At 42.9% G+C, this 10,090-nt stretch overlaps 1 protein-coding gene across 1 annotated transcript in view; it reads right to left on the minus strand.

Annotated features, from left to right (window-relative positions):
* The window catches only part of TRMT6 (tRNA methyltransferase 6 non-catalytic subunit), a 52,572-nt gene extending 44,450 nt beyond the window's left edge, over positions 1-8,122 (minus strand). The window contains exon 1 of the mRNA XM_089665306.1: positions 8,035-8,122. The gene's annotated coding sequence lies outside the window, so the exon portion shown is untranslated. The remainder of the gene's footprint in view (positions 1-8,034) is intronic.
* Between the last annotated feature and the right edge of the window lie 1,968 nt (positions 8,123-10,090).

Genomic DNA, 10,090 nt, shown 5'->3' on the forward strand with positions numbered 1-10,090 from the left:
AGAGAAGATGCTACCATCGCTCCATGCCCTTGGTCGTCGTTCACTTTTCCAACATGATAATGATCCAAAACACACATCTACGGCCACTGTTGCAATTCTGAAGAAGAACCGGGCGAAAGTGATTCAGTGGCCAAGTATTTCTCCTGATCTGAACCCAATCCAACACCTATGGGGAATTCTGAAGAGAAATGTTGAGCATCACTCTCAATCCAGAATCCAGGCTCTAAAAGAGGTCGTTCTTGAAGAATGGAAAAAGATTGATGTTGCAATATGCCGCCAATGTGTTCAATCCATGACTAGAAGACTTTGTGCTGTCCTTACAAATCTTGGAGGTCATACAAAATAGAGTAGTTTTTTTCTTCAACTAATTTGAGTAAAACTGCAGATTTTGTAATCCAAGTTATATTGTTAACCTTACTTTCATGCAAATGTTCTATAAAAACTCAAGTTTTGTAAAAATTTTGGAAACTGTTCTTGCGTTTATTGAGATACTGATTAAAATCTTACAAAAAGGGGTGCACTCATTTATGCCGAGCACTAAGTCCTCATGCACACTGGACATTTTTACAGCGGCTGTTTTTGGCTTTTGACGTTTTTTTCTACAGCCAGTAAACTCCCCAGCATGTTATCCTATTTGTCCATACACACACAGACTGTAATCAACGTGATTTTGGCAGGGATGTTTTTATTGGCTGGAAAAAACTCCCCAGGACTAGCGGGTTTCTAGAGGAATTTTTAGCTATAAAAATGCTCCAATGCTGAAAAATGCAGTGTTTTTGACCAAAAAAAGAAAAAAAAAAAAAAACCCCGCTAAAAAAAATGCAAACCCGGAAAAACGCAGCTAAACGCTAAAAAAAACAAAAAACGCCAATATGCTAAAAAAAAGCTGAAAAACTCACATTTTTAACATGACTTTACACAGCTAACGTTACCAGTGTTATCAAAACACTCCATGTGCATGGAGCCTAAAGCAGGCCATAGACGGGTTGAAAACCAGCCGTTTAAAAAAAAAAAAAAAAATCAGTCGTTCGATGGGCTGACGTAACGGTAAAAAAAAAAAAAATCGTCCGATTTTCATCCCGTCTATGGCAGGCATTTAACCCCATATTTACTTCTGTCCCTTGCAGAGACAGGGGAGCAATACATATAAGAAGAATAAAAGAAGAAGAATGAGAAGGAGAAGGAGAAGGAGAAGGAGAAGGAGAAGGAGGAGGAGAAGACTGAGGAGAAGACTGAGGAGAAGACTGAGGAGAAGACTGAGGAGAAGACTGAGGAGAAGACTGAGGAGAAGACTGAGGAGAAGACTGAGGAGAAGACTGAGGAGAAGAATGAGGAGAAGAATGAGGAGAAGAATGAGGAGAAGAATGAGGAGAAGAATGAGGAGAAGAATGAGGAGAAGAATGAGGAGAAGAATGAGGAGAAGAATGAGAAGAAGAATGAGAAGAAGAATGAGAAGAAGAATGAGAAGAAGAATGAGAAGAAGAATGAGAAGAAGAATGAGAAGAAGAATTCCAGTCCGCTATTATATTTTATATGAAAAAGTCTTGTGGTTGCAACAAATGTATCCATTTGTATCCATTTCGGATACAGATGGTTTTATTTGGATACAAATGGATACATTTGTTGCAACCGCAAGACTTTTTCATATAAAATATAATAGCGGACTGGAATTCTTCTTCTTTTTCTTCTTCTTGCAGGTCACGGCTCATGCGCAGATTTTTTATCAGTAAAATGATCGTCAGATTTGCCCATCATTGCGAATGGTGCGAAAATCGGCCGTTTTTTTTTCCCCAGACGATTTTCGACCCGTCTATAGCCGGCATAAATGTCTTTTTTGGCTAATTTTGCCTGAGGAAAAGAAGCTGCCTAATAATTATGTACACCTTGATATAGGATTTGTATCTGCTTAGACCACACCCTCCCTCATTACACAAATACACATCACCGGATATTCTTAACCCCAATAAGCATTCATGTTTATACAGCTTGGAGTCGGCCAATATGCATAAAAATGATGATTTGGTCAAAATACTCAGTGTAGGGCATATAGAGCATTTGGAGACCAAATCATCTTTGATGGTTGAGCAGTTCTAGTTTGTCTCAATGCCTCCCACTCACTTTTATTGGACCCCTTGATCACATAAAATGTGAAGAGAAAAGAAATGCCATGCTATGCGAAATAAAAAATGGAATTTATATACGGAATACTATTGTTACGAGTATGACTTGTATGCAGTTCTCACAATACAATATTTTGCACAAAAGTGGTCCTTTAAATGGTTAGGATCATATAGATCTCATACAGCTCACAATAGCAAGCCTGATCTGTGTAGAGCTCAGACAATTTCTGTCTCAGCAGGAAAGTCACAGACCACTGCTCAGTTTCCACTTTTACTGAATACGGTTTTCCGAGAAGTGCCAGGCGGAGGAGCTGAGGCAGCAGACTGAGAACAGAATCCACCTCAGGGGGTACAGAGGTGACGTTTGGCAGAAAAAGTAAATGGTAAACCTTTATTATCAGCTTTCTATTTCCTGCTAGTTCAGCATCGATCAATACTAGATTCACTGGCATAAAAATTCTACACTTCTAACAGCCCAAAAAAAAAAGGATACAAGACTTAAAGGGATGCTATTCCAACAAATGGAAATATATTGTAATTTATTTTTTTAAGAGAACATATCTTTATGGTAGCACAGTGGCTACATGGTTAGCACTTCCGCCTGGCAGTACTAGGGCCGTTGGTTCAAATCCCAGCCACGGCACCACCTGCCTTGAGTTTGCATGTTCTCCCTGTGCCTGCGTGGGTTTCCTCCGGTTTCCTCCCACACGCCAAAGACATGCTGGTAGGTTAAATGGCTCCTGTCTAAATTGTTCCTAGTATGTGTATGTATGAATGTGAGTTAGGGACCTTAGATTGTACACCCCTTGAGGGTTAGGGACTGATGTGAATGTACAATACATATATGTGTAAAGTGCTGTGTAAATTGACGACGCTATATAAGTACCTGAAATAAATAAATTTACTTTCAGACATATGCATACAGAAAATAGAAAAAATCTCAGTGGTTGATGGCACATTTTTCCATAAGACCACGACATATTTCATGTGCCTAGTTGTCACCCTCTGTCTTGCCCCAACACACTTTTGCTCCTCAGGAACACACTTAGCAAGTCAAATGTTTGCCAGGTGAGGAAGAGATCTGTAGGTTTTCAGCCAAACTGTTGGACCACAGGGACCCACCAAGATATCCTTTTTCCTCTTACTGATTCTCAGGGGTCGGAAGACAATGCTTCCTATAGGAATCGTTGTAACGTGGCAGCCCCACGTCAACCTATTTGATTAATCATATACTTAAAGTGGAGCTCCACCCAAAAGGGGAAGTTCCGCTTTAAGGACTGCTCCCCATTAAGGATTGGCACTTTTTTGGGGGGGGAGGCGGGTACCTGAATTTGACAGGTACCTGCTCCCACTTCCGGTCCGATCGCCTAGACGATTGGAAGTGGAAGGAGTCCTCCCCTCCCTGTAGTCTTTTGGGACACGTGACAGGTCCCAGAAGAATACAGAACCATTCATGAAGCGCAGCGCTACTCGCACATGCGCAGTGGGTACCCGGCTGTGAAGCCGCAAGCTATCACAGCCGGGTGCCCACACTGAAGATGCCGGCCTCCAGGAATACAGGATGTCCGGTGGAACGAGCAGTGGGGGACACACCGCGGGACCGAGGGACAGGTAAGTGGCTGTTTTTTTTTTAAAAGTCAGCAGCTACAGTTTTTGTAGCTGCTTTTATTTTTAACCGTTGAGTAGAACTCTGCTTTAAGTGTATGAATTGTGTTCACAATATATTAAAGACTCGAGGTTTTTTTTTACCTTCATGAATTCTATGCATGAAGGTAAAAACCTTCTGTGTGCAGCGGTCCCCCCAATACTTACCGGAGCCTCATCGCAATCCAGAGATGTGAATGACAGCCTCGGCTGTTGCAGGTCTCTGCCTTCTCATTGGTGAAGACAGCAAGTGGGAACCATTGGCTCCCACTGCTGTCAATCACAGCCAGTCAGCAAATGAGGAGAGAAAGGGGGCAGGGCCAAGCTGCGGCTCCGTGTATGAATGGACACACGGAGTAGCGGGCCCCCAAAGCAAGCTGCTTGCTGTGGGGGCACCCAACAGACAGAAGGAACCAAGAGAGCCTGAGGGGGTCCCGAGAAGAGGAGGATCCAGGTTGTTCTGTGCAAAACCACTGCACACAGTAGGTAAGTACAGACATGTTTGTTATTTTACACACAAAAAAAAAACCTTTAGAATCGCTTTAAATAATATATTGGCTGCAAACAATTGTTTCCACAAGCTTCAAAATTACATTGCATAAATTATAACCAAAAATAAATATCACTGGTTATAAATGACAAATAAGAAACTTCAATAAATCAATAAACCAGTCTCTAGTGTTGGTTATATTCCATAAAGTAACTTTTTTTTCATCCACAATTCACCATATGTGTAAAGACATGCATCTTGAAAAACAATTCACAAAATAGTGTACCGTGTCTCCCACCACCTATCCTCCTATGTGCTCACCTCCAACTGTGGATCTGCCAGTGCTCAGATCAAAATGCACTTTCCCCTTTAATCACTTGCCTACCGGGCACTTATACCCCCTTCCTGCCCAGGCCAATTTTCAGCGCTGTCGCACTTTGAATGACAATTGCACGGTCATGCAACATTTTACCCATATGAAATTGTTATTTTTTTCACACACATAGAGCTTTCTTTTGGAGGTATTTAATCACTACTGGGTGATTTTTTTTTTTTTTGCGCTATAAACAAAAAAAAGCAAAAAATTAAAAAAAAAAAAAGTTTTTCTTTGTTTCTATTATAAAATTTTGCACACAGGTAATTTTTCTCCTTCACTTATGTACATTGATGAAGCTGCACTGATAGGCAGCACTGATGAGGTGACACAGATAGGCAGCACTTAAAATGCAGCAATGATAGGCACTGATGGGTGGTACTGACGGCACTGACTGGTGGCACTGCTGGGCACCACTGATGGTTGGCACTGCTGGGCACAGGTAGGTGGCACCGATGGGCACAGATCATAAGTGCCCTGATGATCAGTGCCAATCTGTTTTCTGACAATTGCTGGATATCAGAAGTACTTTCCTCATGCACAGACAGCGTGAGGAAGGTGCAGCCGATAACCGGCAACTGCATTTACTTGGTGATCTGCTGTGTCATTGGACACAGCTGATCATGTGGTAAAAGGCCGCTGTGACTAGCCTTTTACCATATCACGTGATCAGATGTGTCCGTAGGACACAGCTATCACAGAGATCGCTGGGGGTGCGCGTTCTTGGAGGATGTCATATGACGCCCTCCCAGAACTGGACAACCGTGCTGTAGCCGCCATTCGGCTATAGCCGCCCATTCGGCTATAGCATGGTCGGCAAGTGGTTCAGGGATTATTATACAGTATTTATATAGTGCCAAAAGGTTTGCTCAGCGCTGTACATTATAGTGGGATCAGTCCAAGGTTTCCCTTCGGAGATGTACCTCTCAATACTACTACTCACTATGCAACTTTTGATGATATGTACAGAATCTGGATTGCAAGGTGTATGGCCCTTTAAAAGATAGGGTGCCCCCCTTGCAGTCAACCTTCTGTGTTCACAACGCATCAGGCCAGACACTCAGCAGTAGACCCGGAAGATAGAGGAAATCACTGTAGTATCGATGTTTAATGCAATGGTTTCCAGCTTTCAGGGGCACAGGCCAGATATGGCATATACGTAATTACAATGGTCCATCGAGGATGAAATCAGTGTATGCAAAACTATACCATGCCTGGAATTCATCTATAAAGTGCATATATAATCTATTTCTTTGGAGTTATTGCAAATTAATTTAAGGTAACGGTGCAAAACAAGAACAGATCTTCAGGATCTGATCATAAAAGGGGTTCTTTCAGTCTAAAAAAAAAAAAAAATCAGCAGCTACAAATATTTCAGGTGGGGGAGGGGGGCATCAAACAGAACTTCCTTTTCTTTTTTTTAGGTGAAGTTCCAGTTTAAATTCTGAGATCCAATAATGATGCACTGCAATACAACAGAAGGAAAAACAATAGTAGAGCATTGCCAGCATGTGACAATTGTCTATTTGTAAAATAATGGGACAACAGAATCCATTTAGAATTATTAAGCCAATAAGCAATGTGAGAAATGCAAGACAAGACAAGACTACCGTATATACTCGAGTATAAGCCGAGTTTTTCAGCACATTTTTTGTGCTTAAAAAATGGCCCCCTCGGCTTATACTCGAGTCAACGTCTGCAGATGAAATGCCGTCCCTGTCATCTGGACACCCCCCCGGGATCAATCCTCGCCGCTCCCTCCCTCTCCCATGGTACACACTTACCGGTCAGATGTCTCTTCCTTCTCCGGCCGCTCTCCTCCTCTTCACTCGCTCGATCTTCGCGGTGCCGCTCGGCTCCTCCTCTCCAAGCTCCACCTCCTCGCCGGTGATTGGGCGCCTGTGTGCCTCTCCTGAGCTAAAGTTCCGGCGGCCAATCACCGGCGAGGAGGTGGAGCTTGGAGAGGAGGAGCCGAGCGGCACCGCGAAGATCGAGCGAGTGAAGAGGAGGAGAGCGGCCGGAGAAGGAAGACATCTGACCGGTAAGTGTGTACCATGGGAGAGGGAGGGAGCGAGCGAGCCCAGGCTGGAGCAGGGGTCACCAACGATGGGGCACTATTCCTCCCCCCACTGACACCAACGATGGGGCACTATTCCTCCCCCCACTGACACCAATGATGGGGCACTATTCCTCCCACTGATACCAATGATGGGGCACTATTCCTCCCACTGACACCAACCATGGGGCACTATTCCTCCCCCCCACTAACACCAACGATGGGGCACTATTCCTCCCACACTGACACCAACGATGGGGCACTATTCCTCCCCCCACTGACACCAACGATGGGGCACTATTCCTCCCACACTGACACCAATGATGGGGCACTATTCCTCCCCCCACTGACACCAACGATGGGAAACTATTCCTCCCACACTGACACCAATGACGGGGCACTATTCCTCCCCCCTCGGCTTATACTCGAGTCAATAGTTTTTCCCAGTTTTTTGTGGTAAAATTAGGTACCTCGGCTTATATTCGGGTCGGCTTATACTCGAGTATATACGGTAATCAGCATTTATCTTTCATTGACCAGAACACTGGAGTTGTGCAGAAACAGAAATCTGGTCTATTTGGGTTTCTGCACTTTGCACCTGGTCATACCTCTTTGCTCCTGTTAATGAATTAGCCCACTTTACCCAACTATGAAGCAACTTGTACAGGGTGCAGCAACATAACTTCCTTTTTTGAAATGCGTGCCGTTCAGGCTGTAGCGGCCATAGCGAGGCGGAGTGGTCTCAGGCGACAGGCGTAGTTCTAAAGTTTTTGTTCTCTTCCAGGTCAGTCATCATCATGCGTTGGAACAGTGAGCAGCGTGATGATTGGATGAATTGATGATGAATGATTGATGAATTGGACTTAGGGGACATTTGGTTCCAACAGGATGGAGCAACGGCTCACACTTCAAGAGCATCAATGGCTGTTTTAAGGGAACACTTCCCGGAGCGCCTCATCTCAATAAGGGGCGATTTGGAGTGGACAGCCCGCTCCCCCGATTTGGCCCCTTGCGACTTTTTTTTGTGGGGTTTTTTGAAATCCCACGTTTATGTAAACCGTCCAAGGACCCTACAAGACCGGAAGGCCAACATCCGCGCAGAAATTGCCAACATACCCGCTGCTATGCTGGTAAGGGTCATGAAAAACGCCAGCAATCGGCTTATTCAGTGTATGGACAATGGGGGGCGTCACCTACCTGATATGATTTTCAGAACTGTGTAAAACAGAACTTTAGATATGTACCTACATTATTAAAGACAATAAAAACAATTCTGATTCATAAAATGGGTTTTATTGCGTTTTGAAAAAAGGAAGTTATGTTGCCGCACCCTGTATTATATAAAACTTACTTTTTCTTCTTTTTCTTGATATATTTCTCTTGGGCAAATTCAGTTTTGTCCCGGAAAGTCGTGCTGTTTTCTATAAGCTGTTGAACAATTTCCTAAAGGCAAAGAAATAAAAGGTTCCATTCTTAGCTGTGTACATAGACTTTTTGATACTACTTGCTTGAAAGAACATTTTCTCTACCATGTACCCGAGGCGGTACTTCTCACAGGTACACATTCTCACTTTGCTTGCCAAACTGAGATAACAATTTACGGTTTTAGGAAGGAATAAATTATCTATGTAATGTGAAGCACAATGTCCAGAACATACTGGTCCAATGCCAAAGTATGCAACGTACAGCAGGGTTTAGCTCACCGAAGCATTTAAAATATGGCACAGCATACACCGTGGTGCAGTTTAGAGTATGTAACATATACCACAGCATATAGGAGTAGAGAAATCCTGCATAAAAAAAACGAAAAAAAAAAAAAAAAAAACAGCCTTTAACCACTTGAGCTCCTGAGGATTTACCCCCTTAATGACCAGGCCTCTTTTTGCTACTCGGCGCTGCACTAATTCAACTGATAATTGCGCGGTCATGCAATGCTGCACTTAAACGAAATTTACGTCCTTTTTTTCACACAAATAGAGCTTTCTTTCGGTGGTATTTGATCATCTGTGTGCTTTTTATTTTTCACGCTATAAACAAAAAAAGGCCAAACATTTTGAAGAAAAACAATATTTTTTACTTTCAGCTATAAAAAATATATAGTAAACTCAAAGTTGGTTATAAATTTAGGCCAAAATGTATTCTGCTTCATGTTTTTGGAAAAAAAAAATCCCAATAAGTGTATATTGATTGCTTTGTGTGAAAGTTATAGCGTCTACAAACTATGGTATAAATACTACAATTTATGCCATTTTTCTGCTATACAGCGCTGCACTAGTTTAACAGACAATTGCGCGGTCATGCAATATGGTACAAAAATGAAATTTACATCCTTTTTTTCCCCACAAATTGAGCTCTCTTTCGGTGGTATTTGATTGCCTGTGCGGTTTTTATTTTTTGCGCTATAAAAAAAAAGGCTGACAATTTTGAGGAAAAAAAAATAATATTTTGGACTTTTTGCTATAAAATATGTCCAGTAAAAAAAATGCAAAAATCAAATTTAGTCATAAATTTCTGCTAAAATGCATTCTGCAACATGTCTTTGCTAAAAAAAAAACAAAAAAAAAAAAACACGTGTAAATTAATTGGTTTACGTGAAAGTTATAGCGTTTACAAATGGCGGGAAAGATACTGGGATTTTGTTTTTTTTTTATACTAATAATGGCAGCGATCAGGGACTTATGGCAGCGACCAGCAACTTATGGCGGGACTGCGGCGGACATTCTGACATTGGGGGGTACTGACTTGGGGTCACTGACATCCCCAAAAACACTAATACAGTGATCAGTGCAAAAAAAAAAAAAAAAAAAACACTGACACTGTACTAATGGCACTGGGGAGAAAGGGGTTAACTTTATTTTGCAGGGAAGGGTTATCTGTGTGAGGGGAGTGTTTTACTAGGGGGCGGGGTTGTGTGCTGCACGGGACACCGCTGATCGAGAGAGAGAGAAACTCTTCTCTCTCGATCAGCTTGTCCTCGAGCTGTCAGGGAAGTGACAGACAGCACAGCTACTGCAGCTGTGCTGTCTGTCCCTGTTTGCCGCCGATCGCTGGGAAACAGCCGGTAAGGACCAGCTGTGACCCGGCGACTGACATCCGCGGCGGTGATCGGCGGGACAGATAGGGCGGCGGCACGCCTCGCGCACGCCCCGTTTACAAAACACACGTTTTAAAACGTGGTTTTGCCTGCCCGTGCCGCCCTATTTCTACAGTGGCAGGGCGGCAAGTGGTTAAATACAGTATCTCACAGAAGTGAGTCCACCCCTCATATTTTTGTAAATATTTGATTCTATCTTTTCATGTGACAACACTGAAGAAATGACAATGTGATGTAGTGAGTGTACATAGTGGGAATGTACCAATGTGCAGAGGGGCCTTTCAGAATTTCTAGTTTTTTATGGCCCACATCT

Source organism: Staurois parvus, unplaced genomic scaffold (genome assembly GCF_062004578.1).
Source record: "Staurois parvus isolate SC_StPar_1 unplaced genomic scaffold, SC_StPar_1.0 ptg002180l, whole genome shotgun sequence".
NCBI lineage: Eukaryota > Metazoa > Chordata > Amphibia > Anura > Ranidae > Staurois > Staurois parvus.